Source organism: Microtus oregoni, unplaced genomic scaffold, assembly GCF_018167655.1.
Source record: "Microtus oregoni isolate MIOR12 unplaced genomic scaffold, Mior012 000002F_ref0000024, whole genome shotgun sequence".
In the NCBI taxonomy this organism is placed as follows: Eukaryota; Metazoa; Chordata; class Mammalia; order Rodentia; family Cricetidae; genus Microtus; species Microtus oregoni.
The window spans coordinates 43,667,206-43,690,543 of NW_024543061.1; the positions used below are offsets into that span (position 1 = coordinate 43,667,206).

At 39.9% G+C, this 23,338-nt stretch overlaps 1 protein-coding gene across 3 annotated transcripts in view; it reads right to left on the reverse strand.

Moving 5' to 3' along the window:
• The window catches only part of Cntn3 (contactin 3), a 396,565-nt gene extending 375,025 nt beyond the window's left edge, over positions 1-21,540 (reverse strand). For 2 of the 3 annotated variants that reach the window (XM_041639553.1, XM_041639546.1), the window contains exon 1: positions 21,252-21,540. The gene's annotated coding sequence lies outside the window, so the exon portion shown is untranslated. Of the gene's footprint in view, positions 1-20,986; positions 21,112-21,251 lie in introns of those variants that run through there. The other variant, XM_041639547.1, reaches the window with a different exon arrangement.
• Between the last annotated feature and the right edge of the window lie 1,798 nt (positions 21,541-23,338).

Sequence of the window (23,338 nt, forward strand, 5' to 3'; positions counted from 1 at the left end):
TAGACCTTCTGAGTTTGCACATAAATGGACACTATTTTCATTAATCCAGAAAAAGCATTGTTTTTAATTGCACAGACTAGTTACAACTGACCACGAGCTGCTAGCCTTATGCAAGAAACAATATGAAGCTTTCATTTCTTCAGAAGCATGACAAATAGATTCTACAAATGAGTAAACAGAGCTCACTAAATTTAACCTTCTGAGACTATAGAATTAAGGGTGTAAAACAGAATAAATAAGAAAGAAGCTAGCCTTAGACTTCTTTTTGGGTTGACACTGTACAAAGAATTATATTAATACTAGCTTATTACTTCTGCTACTATAGATGCTGCTGAAAATAACCTCACTAACTTAAATAGTATAATAAAATAAATATTGCATGTATACACATACATATGTGTATATACACATATAAACATATATAATACATACATATATAAAAAGATACCTATCATATACATATTCTCTCCAAATATCCCACCCCCCAATCACAAAATATCACAACTGGGAACATGGCAAATTAATGTTAGAAGCTTGATTTGAAGGTGGGAAAAGGAATGAAAGATGCTGACAAGGTGAAAGACTGAGGGAACATGAAAGAAGAGAAACAATGCTGCAAGGGTGCATTTTGTTCCCTAGACATGCCTGGGGAGAAAAGGCATGCACAGGCACACACTATGAGATCTTCTGGCCACCTCCCAGTGGAGGACATATGGGATGGACAGATGATAGGGTTATTCGCTACAATTCACCCATCTATTGCACTATTAAATACATGGCACCATGGTTTAGTATTCAAAACTGTACTTCTTATTTCAGAAAATAGTATTGAACAATTTATACCAAAAGTGTTCACGATGAATCACCAAATTTAATTAGCAAAACTCCTACCTAAGTTCACTAGTACAGTAATGAATATAAAATCAGAGGAAGTAATCAACCTGAGCACCAAAGATCTTTCCAACTGGAAATGGTATACATCTGCCATTAGTGATTATTACACTCTAAGAGGCAGACATGCAACTCCTTCGACATGGCATCTACATATATGTAATGACCCTGTACATTCAGGAGGTAAAAACAACAGTGCTCTGAAATGTGATCCCATTCCGACTGTATTCCTAATTACCCTGGCAGTTAAGAGGAAGTAGTCCATCTATTCCATTGCTGAAGGATTCTAAGTGTACGGCTGAGTGAAGGACAGAATGGGTGGCAGCTGGGAATGCAGCTCAGTAGCTCAATCAGGACATTTGCTGAGCACACACAAAGCCTTGCATTCCACCCTCTGTGCTTCACACACACACTGGGCATGTGGTACACACCTGTAATCCCAGCACTTGAGATGTGGGGGAGTAAGAGGATCAGAGGAGAAAGGTCATCTCTGGCTACTTAGTTCATTTGAGACCAGACAATGCTATATTAGAGCTTCATTCACAGGACTGACATCAGAAATCTATTGATAAAAAATTGATATTGATCATATGTATATAAATTTCTCTTATCGGGCTTAATATTAGCTAATAAGGATTAATGCTAGCTTTGGCCCTGAACCAGAAAACCATATTTTATGATTATTTCAAGACATTTATCACTATTCTTACAATAATTAATGTATTAGACATATATACCTCTTTACATGATTTAGTACAGATAAAAAAAATGATTGTCTAAACAAAAATTTTCACTGAGCAGCGATCGTTCTAGAGCTTCATTATTTGGCATATGTGTACATTTTTTAATGAATAAGGAGTAACTCAGACTTTGCTCCTCCCAGCTACTGAGCTGTGGCTTTGTGAAACAGAATTTACAATTACAAAAAAAAAAAAAAAGCCCCAAATCCCACAACTCCTTTCACTTAATTATTCATGCTATCGATCAGAGCATTTATTTTTAAAAACAGATGAAGTTAGTGCAGCTCACACAGAAGAAGACTTCCTGCTGGTTTGCATCACTGTAGTCAAGGGAGTCTCTTTCTCTGGGATTCATACTTAGCATACATAAATTTCAAAGCCAATCAAACATCATCAGGACATGTTGAAAACAAGCTTGCACTATTAAAAGCCATCTTTGCAGGTGACACTCTTTATCCTAATTCCCTCATCGAGATTAATTACTGTTTATTGTTCTTGATCATAAAAATTAAATAAGTTCTGCAATACTAAAAATAAATGGCAGTGCTGCTGAGGAAAGTCTGACGGGTAAGCACTTAGGGAATTAGAGATCCCTTTGGGTTTACAAGCCATGTTCACTTGCAGTAATTCACAAGGCAGGAGTGTTAGCAGGAGATGCAGCCCAGTACTCACTCAAGTATCTTCAAGACCTCCGGAGAACATATGCAGATTCAAGCAGTTTCTGGAGAGTAGGAAGAGCTAGAGGTAAAAGCCAAGCATTCTTTGAACCCTGTTAACCTCCAACAGGATCTGTAACCCTGTCTCTACATTCTGGTCTGTCCTGGTGACATGAGTCAACTAGCAGAATGTGTAGCAATCAAGAAAGTTCTTGGCCATTCTGACCCCCAAACGACCACCAAAGTTATTCCCCCCTCTAGAGGCTTCCTGTGTGGAGTGGGTCTTTACTTGTCACTGGCTCTGCTTTCTCGCTGCCTGTCCCCTCTAGGAAGTTCCATGAACTGATACTGAAGCGACTGGTCAAATTGCCCACCCACACCCAAACACAAACGATACATCAATGTTGTACACCATTAAGCTGGGGTAGAGTTTGATATAGATACTGTGTATCCGTATCTGCATTAGATAATGCATACATATATAAATTAATTCTGTGTAGTGTGATTTGCAAATTATACTGCATCCCTCGATATAATAAGCAACTGCTCCATATGGAGAATGATCTATGAGTCATGCTTATGGTTTTGAATGAAAGGATTTATTAAGTATGTAACAAGACAATGTGTAAGAACAGAGAGCAAGTAGTAGATAAAGGACAAAAGTAAAGTCATCAAATTGAGTACTCAGAACTTGCAGCACACACTGACTGGGGAAGCCCTGCTGAGTTACTCCAGAGTTCCTGAGGGAGAAATCCTAGGGAGAGTAGAGCATTCTCTCCGAAGACAAGCTTCTGGCTTCTGGCTTCCACCACAATCATTTCTACATGCTGTGGGCTAAACACTAGTAACCTATGGGAAATGACTTACCTCCTATTTATTTTAGTCTTTCCCAAAGAAAATAATATACTTAACTATAGTTAATATACTTATATAGTTATAAGTATATAGTTAATATACTTCACTATTTTCTATTTTCCTTTCTCCCCGTCACAGAGGCAAGGGGTGGAAGCAGCCAATGTGTTCAGAAAAGAGTTCTGGAAGGACACTTGAGATAAACATACTTGAATCTGAGATCTAAGGAGCTTGCTTATCTTCCTCCTAGGGTAAGTGTGCAATGAGAAGCATGTGTCACAATTTACCAGTTTACCAATATAACACACATTATATATACATTGCATTCTTATCTGTAAAAGGAAAGCACCTTTTAATGGAAATGTCATGTATTGGTCAATAGGATAAAATAATTGTAATGATATCAACCACTTAGTACAAGATTATTTATGCATGAAATAGGTATGGAGCGCCAACTAAGACCATGATAGTGTGTCAAACACAGTTAGCCAGTACTCAGGGAGATTTTATGATTTAGAATTTTCATATAGGTAAGTAAAAGGAAAAAATATAACTTATCATAACCAATTTTAAAAATTCAGGAAAGTATTTCTAAAATCTAGAAATATATTGAAGTAACAAAACAAGCATCATAAGAAAGCTGGTCATGTCCCCCTTTGATTATGAGGTGGCAGTGGGGTAGTTAGCATTAGAATTAATATATAATAAACTGCTCACTAAGCTCATACTCAAGACCAGAAAAGACTGAACAGTTGGTGGGTTACTCGTTAACTTTATCTCATTTGTTCAATACTTTTATTATTTGTTATTGCTTTGTTTATTATTATCATTATGTGTGTGAGTATACACCCAGGTATGCACTTCTGAGTGCAAACATGTGCAGGTCACACTACAACTGTGGACTCAGTGAACGAACTCAAGTGTCATTGGGCTTGTATGACAAGTGCTTTTCACTGCTGAACCATCTCGCCAGCTTTTGTTCAGCATTTCCTGGAGCCTTCCCTGGCTTAAGCACTAGGGAAAGATGTTTCCTCTTCCCACACTGCTCAACATGAGAAACAGACATTCAGTAAGAGTAATGAGTAATAAAGAGAAGAAGAGCATTTGCTTAATGATCTGTCATGTAATCTAAATTTGTAAAATCGGTTGGAAGATCCCAGCAGTGGCTGATGGGTAAGTGTGAAAGCAAGAATCAAGAGTCAGGAAACAGCCAAGAAAATGCAGAACTGTGCTCCAGTGAGTGGCTGTACACAGGAGCCTGTTCAGGAATGGTTAGTGAATTTCTGACAGTATGGGTAACTCTTCCCCAGGCTAAATCCAGAGAAAGTGGTGGGATTTAAATCACAGAAACATTACCAGCCACATCAACAAATCTGGACTTTACCCAAGGATCAACTTAAATGTCCTGATGCTTTATAAGCTTGAAGAGAAAAACAGTAAATACAATCAAGATAATAAAGAATGAAGAGCAGGGCTGTGGTTCAGTGGTGGAGCACTTACCTCCTATGTACAGTGCCCACAGTTCAAACCTTTATACTGGGGAAAAATAGAATGTAGCACAAAGCAGGAAAAACAAGAATAGAAAATTCTGTAACAGCTGAGACATATGATGAGGATGGCATAGATGAAGATGTGTCAACAAAAGCTGGAGAAAATTGTTTTTTTTTCCCCCCCAGGAGTTATTTCTCTGTAGGAAAAAAAAAAAGAATGTCTGCATGCTAATTCTCCATGCCTTTTAAATAAAAAAGATTAAAAAAATATCACAAACGCTGCTGTTTTTTGGTTCCATGATGATGTTGTCTTTTGGGGGAGAGTAGAGGATACAATGATTTTAAAAATTGTAACTCTGGCAAGGATATTGATGAGGTCTCTTGTACATATATTAAAACTGAAGAGCTATGAAACACATAGAGAACACTGGCACACTGCAGCACGAGTGTCTATTGTTTTATTTAACATTTTATGTGATGATACCATATACAAAACTGTTGTGCATACATTCCTATCCTGAGATATAAGTGACCTGTGGGCCACAGGTTGGATATGTGTGCCAGTGAAGAGTATAAATCACTTAGTGTTGAGGGGACTAGCAACCTAGTTAATCTCTTTTAATGAGAGAAAATGGCATTCATGTATTGCTTATTTTCAATATTCAAAGGAAGTTGATGGAGAATTCTGCTTCTTACGGTCACTCAGGACTCAGGCTCACAGACACAATGTGTCAAGCTCTGGCTTCACCAGCTATGACATTGTATCAGAAAATAAACCAAGAACCACATAGGGAAGAGACTCCATTTGGAAAATTGACAACTCATTAGCCAAAGCAAATTACTTAACTAAGATCTCCAAGAATGGGGAAGTAGGGAGAAATAGTCTCCAGAACAGTAACCATGCCAACAAACGAATGAACAGATCCAGATCACCAGAGAGGTAAATTAATGGCTAAAGAGAAGAGAGAGGGAAAATTGCGTGTTTTAAATGATAGGCACAAATGTGAGAGAAACAATATTAAAAGATTCTACATACAAATGAAGGTGGGACAAAGAAAAGGAAAGCGGGGACTGAAAGTATCGCTTGGAGGGGAAAAGTGCTTGCTGTACAAGCATGAGGACCTGCGTTCAGATCGCCAGCACCCACATTAAACACTAGACATGTATACTATTAAGTGGTAGACACCGTTTACTATATTAAGTAGTACACACATTACTGCTAAGCAAAACATCATTAGATAGAAAAAAAGAAAAAAAGAAATGACAGTTCTAATTGGACTCAATGCTCTCTGAGAGCTTTCAACATTTTTCCTTCTTACATACGTCTCCTTCACTTAGGAAGCAATTAAAAAGTAATAATACATTCATGGGCAACAAAGTGACATTCTGCATTTTCTGTCTCTAATTTGAAAGGCAGCTAAAATCTAGGGGTCATCTATAATGCTTAATGGATATGAGGTTTAGTGGCATGGCAGACTGCATTACTGGCCTCAACTTTTCATTCCTTCCTCTATTTATGTCCTTAGACACATCTTTATAGTTATCTCCACTAAAAATGAGGATTGTTCTCCACTCCTGACTTCGTGGTCAACAAAATGTACCATTTTTTTTAGTATATTTTAATTGAAATAGAGTTGCATTACTTTCCTCCCTTCTTTTCCTCCCTCCAGACCCTCCCAGCTTCTCTCCCTTAAATTCCAGTAGCAAGCAAGGTAAGAGGGATGTACCATTTGTACTTTTGTCTTTGTAAATGGTATGAAAATAATTTTCATCAGAGAACTCTTCACAGACTCAAGCAATGTGAAAACAGCTCACAGACACATCTGTAACTTGAACAAAGTAAATTATGCCAGTCTAAGTCTTGTTGACTCATTAAAATATGATCAAACCCAACTGAGGTTAGTACAGCCAACAGAAAGAGAACTGCATACATTTCTCATATGATACCGCCAACATTTGTGGATTTGTTTTCTGTGTAAAATTATAACGATAGTAATGAATTCATATAGGTACATTGTGACCTCTTCATTCTATAACATAAGCAGTTTTGCAATGTGTGAGAGACATGTCAAGAATGAGACAGAAACTTTAATTCCTAGGTAGGTATGGTGGCATGGGTCTATACTGTCAGCTATATAGGAAGTAGAGTCTTGAGGATACTGAATCTAGAGTTAGCCTGAGCAACACAGTGAGGTTTGGTACATTTTTTTTAGTATATTTTAATTGAAATAGAGTTGCATTACTTTCCTCCCTTCTTTTCCTCCCTCCAGACCCTCCCAGCTTCTCTATCACTCTCATGTCCCCCTCCACTCTTTAGTTAAAGAGTGAAACTTTGATGCACTAGTAATTGTTTATATTAGCTTTGTCTAGAAAAACATCTGTGATTAGGTACAGAATCTATAATAAAACCATGAGACTTGTAGTCTGTTGATATGAGAGTTTAGGGATCTAGAAATGACAGGAAGGATCTGGTACCTCAAAATAAGTTTTCTCCCCCAATAAAATTCAATACATTAGTCCTGGGAGGTGGGTCCTGGTATATTATGGGTGCAGAGTATTGCAGATGAAAAGTGTCTCTAACCCTGCGTTAATTCCTGCTCTTCAGGCCCTTGAGTAGTTTCCACAAGAGCAGGGGTTTATAAAGCCAGCAAGCCTGCGCCTAGCATTTTGCCTGCTTTACACTGACTGTTTGTCTATTTCTTGCCATGAATTGAACCTTTAAAAAAAATGTAGATACTTTATCTTCTCATTATCTGCAAACTGCATGTTAATTAAACCTCTGTGCTACTAGTCAGTCAGTACCATATATTCTGCCTATAGCAGAATCAAACAGACTGAGACGGAGTGGGCAAGTGTATTGTTTGTACATGTGAATAAAAGTGTACTTTGTGTGATTGTCACTCAGGGGTAGACTTTACAAGACTATACTAATGTTTAGAAATAGTTGCTTATTCTTCTTCACTCGTGTGGTCTCTGTGTGAAAATGTGCCAGAGAAAAAACTATTCCTAATACAAACTTGGAATGCAATTGCACGATTTAGCCAAGCCTCTCAGGTTTCTGCCTTTGCAATAAGAGTAGCACATCTCAGAATAAGGTCTTTCCTAACATGGGCTCTGCAGAGACCAATTCTGAGATGAAGAAAGTTGAGAAGAAAAGTTGAGACTGTGAAGCATTTAAGAATCAACTGGAAAAAGTATAAGGAACTAAACATATGAAAGGGCACAAAGAGATGCTGAGATTTAAAGCAATTTGAGCAAAGCATCCAAAGACTGAAATGACCATTTATGATTTCCAAACTGAGGCAACACTTGTTACGTGCACTCATCCATAGGTCAAAGGCCACCATAAACATATAACTCCCCACTGCTTGATATGATACTTCCTTAAGCCAAAAAGAGATTCTCAGAGAGGATCAAGTCTTTGAGCAACCAGCCGGTTGTATTCCTAGCATGACACAGTAACATTGGACTTTCATTAGTGATTCTAGATTAAGTATGAGAGCATCCACCACAGAAACGCAATTTCAACATGGATTCCAGAATATGAAGCTGTATACAGGAGGCATGCAATTCATCCACAGCTTAGAAAAAGCTGTGCCCATCCTCAAAAGACCCACAGTTCCACACAACACTGATGAGTCATGGTTGCTGTTAAAAAGCACTGAGACTTTGAATGTACGCTACCCAAACCAAAGCTGACTAAACATAAACAAAACAAGAAGAGATATGACATCAAGTAAATTGATACTTACACACATTAAAGCATCATTTATATCATAATTTGTTTGAAATTGAAGAAAGGAAGGGAGGGAGGGAGGGAGGGGAAGAGAGGAACAGAGAGAAAGAAAGAAAGAAAGAAAGAAACAAAGAGAGAATATTCATTTTCATGAATTGGAAAAGTATTATTAAGTATTAAGGATAATAATACTAAAAAGTAACTAGGCAAAATAGTCCATAGATTCAACACAATGTTTATCATCATGACATAATGACATTTCTCATAAAAATTTATATTATGAAATTTATGGAAAACTAAATAGCCAAAGCAATCTTAAACACAAAAACAAAATCTGAAAATATCAAACTATTTGACTTTAGAGACATACTACAAAGCTACAGAAATAAAAAATTTAAGAAACCATAGTACTGACATAAAAACCAACATGTAGAAACACTACATAGATAAGAAGTATGGAACTGATTCAAAAAATTTGAGCACTCAATTTCCCACAAAGAATCAAAGAATACACGGCCATAAAATGATAGCCTCAGTCTCACCAATAAGTGTTTTGAGATACCTGGAGATCTACCAAGGCCTCAATGGTATCACACAACAATCAACTCAAAATGAATCAAGAACTTAATCATAAGATCCAAAACCCAAAACTACTACAGGACACTTAGGAGGAAACCTCAGTCATAGTGGGATGCACAATAATTTGTTTTCTACATGATTCCCAAAAGGTACAATGGGATCATATCAGTAAAAAAAAATTCTGTACAGTCAACAAAAAAATCAAGACAGTGAAATGAAAATGCCCAAAATGAAAATAAGATCTGTAGACTTTAAAACTGTAAGGTTTAACACATAAAGCATTAGAAAGTCAAGAAGTGAACAACAAGAAAACAAATTTTAAGACTTAAAGCTAATAAACATTTTGCAGAAAAATAAAGGGGAAAAAGAGAAGAGAGGAGAGGAGAGGAGAGGAGAGGAGAGGAGAGGAGAGGAGAGGAGAGGAGAGGAGAGGAGAGTCAAAGCAACAACCGTGACACACATAAGAAAGTGCTTGGCCATTTCAGGTTCCCTATCCTCAGCTGCCCAAGGAACTAACTGGGGACATCGCCTTGGGCTCATGGGAGCCACTCTAGGTTCAAGTCTCTTGCCAACCCTAAGGTGACTCCCTTAACTAAGAATTGTGCTTCCGTGCCCCCCTATCCATCCTTCCTATATCCCAATCATCCTGTTTCCAAAAGTTACCCCCATCCTCCCCTTCTCCCTTTTCTCTCCCTATCTCCACTTACCCCCATCCCACCCTACCCCCAAGATCCCAATTTTCTCCCTGGCAATTTTGTCTACTTCCCATAGCCAAGAGGATAACTATATGTTTTTCTTCAGGTTCACCTTCTTACTTAGCTTCTTTAGGTTCACCAATTGTAGACTCTGTGACCCTTATTGATGGATAGAAACCAATCATGAGTGAGTACATCCCATGTTCATCTTTTTGGGTCTGGGTTACCTCACTCAGGATAGTGTTTTCTATTTCCATCCATTTGCATGCAAAATTTGAGAAGTCATTGTTTTTTACTGCAGCGTAGTACTCTAATATGTATATATTCCACACTTTCTTCATCCATTCTTCCATTGAAGGACCCTATCCTATAGCAATACTGAGGAATATCTTGCATATCACCATAGAACCTTCATCTGGTGATGGATGGAGATAGAGACAGAGACCCACACAGGAGCACTGGACTGAGCTCCCAAGGTCCCAATGAGGAGCAGAAGGAGGGAGAACATGAGCAAGCAAGTCAGGATCAAGAGGGGTGCACCCACCCACTGAGACAGTGGGGCTGATCTATTGGGAGCTCACCAAGGCCAGCTGGACTATGACTGAAAAAGCATGGGGTAAAGCCAGACTCTCTGAACATGGCGAGCAATGAGGGCTGATGAGAAGCCAAGGACAATGGCACTGGGTTTTGATCCTACTTTATGTTCTGGCTTTGTGGGAGCCTAGCCGGTTTGGATGCTCACCTTCCTAGACATGGACGGAGGGGGGAGGACCTTGGACTTTCCACAGGGTGGGGAAACCTGACTGCTCTTTGGACTCGAGAGGGAGGGGGAGAGGAGTGGGGTGAGGGGAAGAGGGGTGGGAGGAGGGGGAGGGAAATGAGAGGCTGGGAGGAAGCTGAAACTTTTTTTTCCCCTTTTCTCAATAAAAAAAAAAAAGAAAGAAAGTGCTTGGCACAAGCAAGTCGCATCCCCACAAGCTAAACCTGTCTTCTTACTGTCATAAGATACTGAAAGAAAACTAGCGCTAATAAGAAGATGGAAAAGGGGGTACCTTGCTCACTATTGGAGGTAACAAAAATTAATTTCACCATTGTGAAAAACTATATGAAAGTTCCTCAAAAATACAGTTACTATCTTTACTATATATAGGTGCATGTATATGTACATATATGTGAAATATGTGAGCATGTGAAAGGAAATTGATACAATGAAGAGTTAGCTATACCCTCACATTCCCTGTAGAGTTATTCATAATAGGCAAAGCATGGAATCAATATCAACACCAGTGAGTCAATGAATGGACAAAGAAAATGCCACAAATAAACCTACACCACACACACACATACACACACAAACACACACACACACACACACACTATTCAGTCTTAAAATGAAAGTGATTGCATCATTTCAAGAGTATGTATGAAGTTTAAAGATGTTTATGTTTGGGGAGAAAGGCCTGACACAGAAAGTAAAATACCACAAGTTCTAACTTCTATGTAGTACTAAATAATGTTAAACTTGTTGAAGTAGAATGGAATTTCCAGGCCCTGAGTAGAGGTGGAGAATACATTTTGGTCAAAAGAAAAATAACTTCAGTCAGACAAGAAGAATGAATTAAAGAAAACTATTGCAGAATATAGCAACTTTTTAAAAATGATCAAATATATCATTTCACACATCTAATTTTTGAAAAAGAAGCAAAAAATATAAAATGGAAAAAAGAAAGCATATTCAACAAATGGTGCTGGCAAAACTGGATATCAATGTGTGGAAGAATGAAAATAGAACCTTATCTATCACCATGCACAAAACTCAGGTCAAATTGCATGAAAAACCTCAACATAAAGCCAACCATACTGAACCTTAGAGAAAAGAAAGTGAGAAGTACACTTGAACACATTGGCACATGAAGATTGCTTCCTAAATATAACCCAGTAGCACAGACACTGAGAGAAATAATTAATAAATGGGACCTCCTGAAAGTGAGAAGCTTCTGCAAAGCTGAGGACATAGTCAATAAAACAAAAATCAATCTACAGAATGGGAAAAGATCTTCACCAATCCCACATTGGACAGAGGGCTGATCTCCAAAATATAAAAAGAAATCAAGAAATTGGTCATCAAAAGAACAAATAATTCAATAAAAAATGGAGTACAGACCTAGACAGAGAACTCTCAACAGATGAATCTAAAATGACTGAAAGACACTTATGGAAAAGCTCAACATCCTTAGCAATCAGAGAAATGCAAATCAAAACAACTCCAAGATTCCATCTTACACCCATAAGAATTGCCAAGATCAAAAACACTGATGACAACTTATGCTGGAGAGGATGTGGGGTAAAAGAAATACTCCTGCATTGCTGGTGGGAGTGAAAAATAGTAAAACTACTTAGAAAATCAGTATGGTCATTTCTCAGAAAATTAGGAAACAACCTACCTCAAGACCCAGCAATACAACTTTTGGGTAAATACCCAAAGAATGCTCAACCGTGCCACAAGGACATGGGCTCAACTATTTTCATAGCAGCATTCTTTGTCATAGCCAGAACATGGAGACAACCTAAATGCCTCTTGACCAAAGAATGGATAAAGAAGATGTGGTACATTTACACAATGGAGGATTACACAGCTGAAATAAATAATGGCATCTTGAAATTTGCAAGCAAATAAATGGATCTAGAAAGCATCATACTGAGTGAGGTAACCCAGACCTGATTAATATGTAATCACTTGTAAGTGGCTTTTAGACATAAAGCCTACAATTCACAATCCCATAGAACCTAGATAACCAAGAAGACCCTAAGAGAGACATAAATGGATCTCATCTACATGGGAAGGAGGAAAAGACAAGATCTCCTGAGTAAATAGTGAATGTGGGGATCATGAGAGAGAGTAGAAGAGGAGGGGGGAGGAAAAGAGGGGAGCAGAGAAAAATATTTAGCTCAATAAAAACAATTTTAAAAATGATCCAATGTATACTCAAAAACTAAGAATAGGTTTCAAGTATTCTTACCATAAAAATTACATGTAACATACATTACATGTTAATTACTTTAATTAATCTAGTACTATGTGTGCATTTTTAAAACCACATGTTGTTGATAAACACAATTTTTCTTCAAAAGATTTAAAATTATAAAACTTTAGATAGGGTGATTATGTGTTCTGTTGCTCACTAAAACATGCCTCCCCAAACTTAGCAGTTTAAATAAACACATTTTCTGATGACTCTGCATATAACCTGTGCTCAGCAAAACAGTCTGATCGCTGGCTATGTCCTTACCAAAGCTACGCATCACCTTACAGCTTAGCTGGGGTGGATGGCCTTGTTCTAATACCTAATAACCTGGCTAGTTCCTGTGTGTTGGCAGACTACACTAGGATTCTCAAAGCTACTTACAAGGTGACTCAGAGTGAGAAGCTTCTGTCAACAGAAACTACCTGATCCCTTAAGACCTGAAGGTGAGGAATTCACAAGGGGCCAGTGAGACAGGGAAGATGAGACATTCCATCATGCAAAGGAAGTTATCCCCACCACGTCCTTACAAGCAGTCTGCCACCAAGCTGGTATGTGTTTTCACTGTTTACTATGTGCATGCTTCTCTGAGAAAGGAACTTTTAAATTGCCCTCCCATTCTTCCCCCATTGTAATAGTCATACATATTAATGAATGCAATATGCTCAATAAGAAATAATCGAAAGAAGTGAGCCTCTTGCTGTTAGTACAGAAGGGGTGATTTAAAATTTGACCCTAAAGTAAGAAAAGCTAAAAGGTAGAAAGGAAGGGGAGAAGCTGGAGGGGAAGCGAAAGAATCAGAATTAGAAGCTTATTCACTTTAAATATTATGGAGATGGTTGACACCTGAAATGATCCCAAATGTCATCGATCATTTGATTTGAGTCTCTTCTGCCTGGAGTCTCTAGAATGTCTGTATATCTTACCTTAGAAACGTTATAATTTGGAGTTAACACCAGCTCACTCTCATCTCTAGGCTGTGCATTATGTTTGTGCACACCTGTAAATGGATAGTATGTGTGGATGAAATGGAGTGGCAGGCATCAGAAGACCAGCATGGAGTGGAAAGAGAAATAGCAAGAAAACAATTATAAGATTTGAAGAAAAAAAAGTCAAGACTCAGGATATAAACCTCAAGATTAATGTCTTTAAAAATGAGAGAAGATATTTTCCAATGACCACAAAACTAATAGCAGCAATAATCACAATGCTGTTCAATTAAAAGGAGGTAAGTCTCATATTCTAGAAATTTCCATCAGATAGAAATAAGCACTGTACGTGTAAGCATCTTCACACCATATGTGACTGGTTTTAGGATACAGCAAAACTCACATATTGAAGGTTCTGTTATTTTCAAAACCAATAATGCCATTAAATCCAAATGACTGAACAGAAGAAAACAGTGTGTTAAATACTGGTACAATAATCTAATAGATCAATACTGAACATGAACATGCTTACCTTTTTACACGGCATAAGAGAACACTTTTATTTAATGGAATAAAATGGAAATCTTTTAAGTTTCAAAATCATGCAGCGATGCACGAAATTTTCAGTTAGCTGTACTTAAAAAGGAACCTTAGCAAGTAAGTATTCACTGTGAGGCACAGAGGGAAAAAATGACTTAAATTGTCCAATACATACAAATGTAAGCATTTCTATAGGCAGAAGGGAAGAGGGGAGGAAGCGTTGTCATGCACACCCCACTCTGGGACAAATATGCCTTATCTGTATTCCACAGCTCTCGAATATTCACCAGAATTAGGGCCGATGCCTGGTAATCAGCCACACTCTGCTGCTCTACATTCAGGGACGGGGCTAGGCCAAGTGAGGAACATACATCAGATTAGATCACCAGCTATATTGTTCGGGTTGATTTTAATTGCCTGAAAAGTGTCATTACCATCTTCTGCAATGTGCTAAGTTATTTTAGAGAGTGCCTGTTTCCATGTAAGAAATAAAAATGGACTGCAATCCTTTAAGAACGCGCAGAGGAAGATTCAGTTTGACTTCAGCTTCGGTGCCGTGAAAAACCTCCCAAGTCTGATCATATAAACAAATGTTTGTTACCTGTAGAACTTTGCAAATGTAGTTTGGGAAATCAACTCAGATTCGCACTCTAATGACCCCAGAGAACCTCCCAAATGCCATGACCTGGTTGATGAAATTCTTACAGTTTTCATTTTTACGGTGGCTCGTACAGCCAGCAGCTTCAAGGTGAAGGAATTCATGAAATTTAAAAACTGGAATTATTTCTATGAAAAGGGTATATGGAAATAGATTATTCCAAACCCAGAAGACTTTTGCAAAGATATATAACGGTGACTGCTAACATGGAAATGGTATCTCTTGAGATATTTGTTCTTTAAATCAGAATCTTAGCTATCAGAATCTGTACCCGAGACAGAATGCTGCTTATGCACTCGTGAGCCCCAGGCTTTTAAAATGGTGAAAATTGAGTAGTGCCTATACTCTGGTTAACAGCAACCATGTGAGGAAGCTGACTGACAAACAGAGAGAACTCATGTTTTGATAATGCTACTTTTCTGTTGGAACTTTCTAAAATTTTGAAGTGAAGATACAGGTTAAGAAGCCTCACGCCAGAGAGGATTCAGATAAGGACTAAGGATCTGTTAGCTCAGCAGAACAGGAGCATGTGTCTGCAGGGAGAACACAGGCGCTAGAGAGACAGAGCTGCAGGCAAACTGCTAGATTCTCAGCAGTCACAGAAGCCTACCAGAAGGCATGTGTGTCTAGGCCCAGCACTGGGTTAAGCAAACATATGAAGATCCTGGAGCTCGCTGGCCAGCCAGTCTATGCACATCTGCGAGTTTCAGGTTCAGCGAGACACCACATGTCAAAAATTGCCTTTCATGTTGAAGCCTACATGTATGGAGAGCAGTTGAGGAAGACATCTGGCACTGACCTTGGGCCTCTACATGCACACACATGTACCTGCACATATAAATGTTCAGGGGCAGGTGAGAATAAGCATGTAGCATTTCTGCAGAATGCAGGCCTACCCTTGAATGGGTGGCTGATGAAGCGACTGATACCCACAAAGCCTCCAGTCATTCCTAAATAATTGTTTACAGTTAGGCAAGACAAGCTTTGGATTTGTTGTGATGCAGTCATTTACTTGTTTATTGCAGATGTTCATGTTTTGCTAAAATAAAATGATGAATTTTGGGACTCATGAATTAACTTAAATCCACAAAATCAGATCATTATTATATTTAGATCACCACCCAGAACTTAGAACCTACAGATTATTCTTCCTTTAAAGAAAATTCTAGTTAGCATAGAACTTTCTAAAATTTAATCATATCATTTATGATATGATTGTCATAAATTATCAGTATTCATATCATGATCTATCACACAAAAACTGCATAAATAAAAATCTGACAAATACATACTTAACTGGCTTCAAGCAGTTCCCATATAACTACAGTAGAACTTCGTGTCAATAAACGAAATAGACTTTGATTACATGGACATTTAACAAATTCCTAATACAAATGTATTGCTCCAGAGTATTAGAAATGCCAGATATTGAACAATTATACAATACTACATTCTAATCCATCCTTCTTAAAACCAAGTCCTTTTTAAAAAAAAAAAATGCCTGAAAGCAGAAGTCTCCGTAGTTTTACAGAGGAACAGGTTACCTAGAGGACTGGATAGTTCAGCATCACCTGGCAAATGGCAGGGTTGGAGGAAAGGTTTTCCTGTAGAAGGCACGCTGACCTGAGTTGAGACGGGAGATAAGTGTGATAGACTTGAAGTCATATGTGTTCTAGACACACAAAAGGAACAAGAAGAAAACAGGGCTAAAGTTGTAAGAAAAGGTTAAGAAGCCCCTTGCAGCTAGAAGGCTAAGCAGAGGGTGGAATGGGCACGAAGAAGTCCTATGCAGATAGGCTAGATCAACAACACTTCTTTTTCATGTCAGCAGTGAGGTATTCAGTGCCCCATGTGCTCACAGTCATGGCTTAACACAGCTCCATAGATCAGAAAGACCAAGGGAAGGTCATGATAAGGATGAAGTAACTTCTTAGTCAGGTGCATTTTGGTGCCAGGTGCAAAATAGACCTTGGGCTAACACAAAGTAACACAGAACCAGGGAGTGCTGTGTTTGCAATCTATTGATGGTTACAAGAGCAAAGGAAGCAGACAGTTCAGCAGAACACTGAGGACACCTGGGCAGATGGCTATGGCAAACAAGGAGAGAAGGGATCACTGATGCTAAGCTGAAAATAATAAACTCTACTTGAACATGATGAGTTTGACATAGCAGATATCCAAGAGACACAAAATACTGAACCAATGGGTCAGGAAGAACACTGCAAAGATCAACAGCAAACTTCTGCTGAATGTGGAACACCCACTTAAAGATCTTTGGTCACAGAGATGCCACAGGCATAGGCTGCAAACTCAGCATCCCAAAGTCTTAATGCTCATGAGTTTGTCAAACACCAATGAGAGTTAGTTACTCTAAGAAGAGGTCTATCGGACAGAAACAATACCTAATTACAAGATGCCTACTGGGAAACAGACAAAGAAATGGACAGTCCCATGTGATGAGGAATGCTATGGATGAAATAACACAGAGGTTCTAAGAAGGATTGCTAACATACATTAGAAACAACCAGAAAGCCCTCTGAGAGTCCATGGTATCAAAACTGTGACCTAAGGGCTGATCAGCAAGCAAAATTCCATAGGTCAATGTGTGTGTATACACAAGTGTTTACAAATGAGGACTTCCCTTAAAAAAAATAGTACACAATAATTCCAGAGCTGGAAAAGTGGTAAACAAAGAGAACAACAGAAAGTCACTGAAGATGTTTTTGCTCTCAAAGCATAATATGTGTTTAAATTATACACAGCTCTTCAAATGATGTTTAGTAGTTTTTATTTTATTTGGAGTGCAAACATTAAGCACTTAAACATTATGTATAGAAGAGTACTAATTTAACATATGTATGTATGTACGTGAGTGTGTATTCCAGCTGGGTAGAATGATATGGAGAACCAAGTTTGAAAAGAGAGATAGAAGCTGATTCAGTGGTCTCAGAGGATAAGTTGAGAATCTGGAGAACTATACAGGTGGAGATGGTTGAAGGTAGGCAAATTTGAGAAACAGTTCGGAGTCCAAATCAATGGATTTGAAGCACACTGCTCTGCAGTGTCTCCAGGCATGAATATCTGAATTAAAGTATCAGTCTTACGAATTATTTACTCTATTAAAATAATGCATCGCCAGGCTCATTTATCAGTAATGTAATCAAAGTGGGTTTATTGCATAGATCTCATATCTTGAGAGGTGAAAGATAATCAAAGTCAAGTGACTTAGAAAATAAACAGGAGAAAATTGTTCTCCTGTTTTAGAACTCAGAAAATTTACAATCTGAGTTCTACCAGCACCTAAGAGAATGCAGTGGAATTGCTGAAACCGACATAATCTATTTTTCCAAATGCCAATATGTCTGCAATGAGGAATATACATACCTCCTGAATTATCTTATCTTACTTAATAAATCAGTTGAGTTTTTTTTCTTACATTTTGCAAGGCAGCTTCTTGCACAGTAAAGATTCTACAAACATTTACATTCCAAGTAGCAGAGCTGTTTCAAATGCTATAAAGTTCTGCCAGCACTTCTATTACAAACCCTTATTTCTTGTTTATAACATGTACATAAAAGGAGGAAAATAAAAATGTATTACGGATGGAAACTTGGCATACTAAGCCTTAGCCAGGGAGTGCATTTCGACGGGAACAAATTTCCCAAGATATGTTCCCAGTGAGTATAGAAACACGGGAGCTGGGGGTGGGAGACATTTTAAACCAGAAGCCACTTAGTACCATTGCTCCTTCTAGAGCTGAAAGTGAAAAGCAAAGAAATTCTCATTATTTTTCAAATTTGATGCTACCCAAGGCATGATTAGCAAGCATAAGAGATTATCAAGGCTAGCAACTCTACTACACATGCATCTTAAGATCATGCTTATAGACACATGGACCTTAATGGACCTAGGGTTGTTCATTTTCAATGACAAAAATAAATAGCGAACATGAAACCTCTTAGGCATAGAGTACTGGAGTTGACCAAAACAGAAACCACAAACAAATAAGCACAGAAAACCTCCCTTTCCTCTCCCATCTCCTACCACATACAAGTAACCTTTCAGTGCTATGAACACTAAATGGTGACTGGGAAAGCAGAACATGTGGAGCCAATCAAACCATCTCCGTTCTGGGGTTCTGCCACCATACAGAGATCTACAGATCTGGCAGTCTGAATGGTCCAATTATAACTGCATACTCTTTCAGCACAAAGCGTATTAGAAGTTAATGAGAACTTCAAGTTGGACACTTAAATTATGCAGTAAAAACAAAACGAGAAGATGTACGCTGAATGCATGAGAAGGAGCAGGGCACTTATAAGTGGGAAAGGTGCATATTTTGCTAGCAGACTGAAGAGGCTATTAGTTTGTAATAACTAGGCATACATGAAATGTGACAGAGAAAAAAATTGAAGATAAATCAGCAGCTGAAAGGCTACAGCTTGTTGTCTGCAGCTAATCTTCGCTCTACTTGAAATCGCTTGGCACTTTGATTCTATTAAATATTTTGTTGCTATTTTAAGAAACACTTGGGCTGTCCGCTTGTGTTGTGAAGGATATTTAAAGTTAGAATTCTCCTGGCGAGATGGGCAGAATGCCTTCACATCTCGGGGCAGACAGTTGTGATGCCTGGACAGTAAGGAGGATATGGGGCTAAGTGCTATTGTCAGAGCTGGCTATTGCCTGAATCTATTAGCCTGCAAATCAATTATTGCCTCTATGTCTCCTGCTGGCCGCCTTTATGCAAGAGGAGCACCAGCTTGCATGCAATGTCACCGTTTATCTGCTAAAAAGTGTTCAGTAGTTTGCTTGAGAATAGTGACCCCCCTCAAACCACATGTTGTTGACTCTCAATTGAGGTCAAACAGGCAGGCATTCAGAGCTCCAGACTCCACTGGTTATGTGCCCATCAAATACCTTTTATGAACATTTCCAAAAACCTGTCCCACGGTGACATGCAAATATTAGGCAATCTACTAATGTTACACTAAGTCATGAGGATCTTAACCTGCAGATCAGACGTCTTCCCTAGTAACGGGAATCAAAACACAAAGGGTTAAAACCACCCACCAGGATGCAACCAGAGTCAGGTTAGTGTTGGTAAACACAGCTAGAGCTGCAAAACTAAGTAACAGGTCTGACTTGTCACTGAGATATAAAAGCTCTTTGAAAGGCAATTACTCCCCCTTTCAGTCTCTGAAGGGCTCTGACTCAATGTTCTTTTTAATTCTCTTTTTTAATCTATTTACAGACTACAATTTTCTTTCTCAGCGAATGTGATATTCATCTCTGTGGGGGTAGGCAGAAACCACAGCACATATCCTCCGGTACTGTGCATGTGCGTTTAGTTATTCTTGCTTAATCATTTTTAAATTATTTTAGGATTGACCTACTCTCCAAATGAGCCCCAGTTTCTGTCCGTCCTCCTGCACCACAGACATCACAGGTTGATTGTATCTGTAGCCTTGTTTCTGTACGTACTGGGCTGGGGTTAGGAAACTGTCTACCTCTTTCCTTTCTGGGGGATGTCTGATCCCATCCATTTCTGAACACACGTTTGCTGTCCTCACCAGAGCCCGGCACCGTTGGTTTTTGACTCATTCCTTTCCGCACACCTTTTTGTAAATCAATAAGGGAATGCAATCCTGGGAAGGACCTAGGGATTGTTGAGTCCTTGTGGAACGGAGCTCTACTCAAGGAGAGCCCATAAGCCTTGCATTTCGTGCGATAGGAAGTGGGGAATACTCCTTCCAGAAGGTGCTGAGACTGACCGGTGCGCAGGGCTGGCACTTCCTGATTTTCGGTCTCTGGTAGTCTGGTGAGAGCTTTTCGGGGACTCCTGAGAACATAAAATCAGCCAGCTCCCAGCCAGCTCTTAAGTCAAGGCACCAGAACGACATAAAGTCCACCAGAACAAACCAACGAAATGATCGCGATGACAAGGGATTCCACTCAGGGCTGCTGATTTCTGAATGGAATGAAAACGCAGCCCTCAAAACTTGGGTAGTAACAGACATAGCTTACATTCTAGCTTGTGCTGATCTGGGAGTCAGGACCACAATTTCAGGCACAAAACGCATCTCTATCTCTTTCTTAACCTCAGCAACATGCCCTGGGATTCTTCCTCAGCATCTCTAGGCCTCCCAACTTTTTCCCCCCAACTTTCATTGGCCAAACTGTCTGCTCTGAATACATACCAGAGGGGCATTGATTGCCTTTTTCCAGCGCTTCAACAAGAGAAGGCATCCCTTCCCAAATTCGATCCTAGCCCCAAGATGGAGAAATGTCCCCTGCCAAACCGGCCCCTAGAAACATCCTTTACTCTCCACTCATCAGATGCATCTCCTGGGCAAACAAACTTTCCCTGTCGAGAAGCCCTAAAGCCAGCGGGTAAAGTTTCCCAGGCAGGTGGTTCATCCCAGTGCCAAGACTGCAGTAAGCAAGCGGACAACCCGGACCTACCTAGCTGCACCAGCTTGCAAGGCGCCTGCCCCGCCGGCCCGCCCGCCGGCGCCGCCACCGCCGCTGGCTGGCCTGGGGGGGGCTGCCGTGCGCACTGGTGCGAGTCGCCGCCTTCGCCGCAGCGCCCCCGTCCGCACCGTTCTGCAAGGTTCCGCGCAGTTCCCCGCCGGACCGCGGCGCCCGCCCGCCTGCCAGCCGCCGGCGCCACCGCGCGCCAGGCTGCGATGGCTGCTGCAGGCGCCGAAGAAGCGCTGCCTGCGCTTCTGCCGCTCAGGCTGGGGCTCCTGCTCCCGCACGAGCCCTGAAGGGAGGGAAGAAGGGAGGGGACACTGGGTGGGAGAAAGGGGCGGGGAGCGAGGCGGCGCAGCCAACAGGGTCCCGCGCCTCGCGCGGCTCGCACCACCACCCACCCCACCCCCCCACCCCCCCCCGCGCCTCTGTGCCCAGCCGCCACCGAAGGCTGCTTGAGTCCCAGCTGCTTTCGCCCACGTGTGTCCGGCCTCAGCAGGGTCCTGTGGAGCGGGATGGGCGGCCGTCAGCGAGTCACCACTGGGTGGCCTCCTGCTTCGCAGCTAGCATCTAGGTAACACCGGTTTAAGAGCAGGGATTGCATTTTTAAGGAAACCTTCTAAGACTGAGCTCACACACGTGCGCAAAATTGGTAGTTTTGTCATTAAAACTGATGGCAGTGAAGGAAGGTATCACGGACAGACAGTACACTGCGGTATTTACGAGAATTCATCTCCCCAGACCAACCCTAACTTTATTTTTGTTCTGTCATTGTGCTTTAAGGACTTATTTTAATTTGCTAAGATTTCAGTGATTCAGTGATTCAGTTATGAAATTAATCCCAATTTTATTATTTTTTTACAAGGAACCCATGACATCGCCCTGGTCATTGTATAAGTACTCAGAGATAGAATTGAATTGGGTGATCTGCATCTAAACATAAACTTTCTGAAATCCCAAGCCTCTGCAACCTGTGCAAATAATTGTACATATTTTTTATCAGTCCAAACAACTGGTTCATACACCTGCCAGTCACTGGGCGAATGACTTATAAAAAAGAGTGGAGACATATAATGGTATATAATGCAGGAGCTACAGAGCATAGTCGTTTAGTAGAACTGGTATCTATAAATTCAAGAGAAGAGACAATGCTGTGCTCCACATGTTGCTATGAAGTAGGGACAGGAAGATCGGGGTGAGTTCAACAGTTCACCGCTATCCTGGACTAAAGAATAACACCCTGTGTTAAAATTGGGAAGGGGAACATTCTTTTGGCTTCTCTACAAACACACACACACACACACACACACACACACACATTGCATGTATTCACAATGATGAAATGCCGAAGACCAAGTATATACTGTGTAGTAATAATCCCTGTAAGACTTACCATTTTATAATTATGTACATTGTTTTTCATTTTTAATATCAGTTTATTTACCCTTTATATTAAAAAAATAGTCCCCCTCTTCGCTAAATTTGATGGGACATGTTCAGCCCGGATTCTTACCCTTCACCCCTTCTGTTCCGCTTGCTCCTGCAGACAGGGCAAAACAGGCGCTCATTCAGGACAGCTCCCTTGGCAAATCAGATGTGAAAGAAGGCTTCCTGGGGAGCAGTTTTCACTCTGTTCCACTTTCTCCCAAGAGACAGTTATTGGCTACCTGCATTTCCAGAAAGAAATTTGAACTTCTGGGAAGGTTTGAAGGACTTTAAAAGACAATGGGACCCATTCTGTCACCTGTGGTGCATGGCATTGATTCCCACTAACTTACTGGTCCTCAGCCCTTCCCTAAACAAAACTGCTGTGCTCTCAGATGCAGGTAAGTCCTCCTAACTCTGAAGGGCTTCAATAGTGAAGCTCTCTTACCTTTCAAAGGACAGCAGCCTTTGGCATATGCTCCCTACCATCCCCACATTTTGGCTACTTTTGCCATGTTTCTTACTATCAGGAAACTGCTTGTCCCCATAAGAGTAATGACTGGATTAAAAAAAAAATCGTAATAAAATGTGGAGTTATTTATGTTTTAAAGGAGTGAGGGAGGCGATGATAGGTAGAGACAGTACTGTAAATA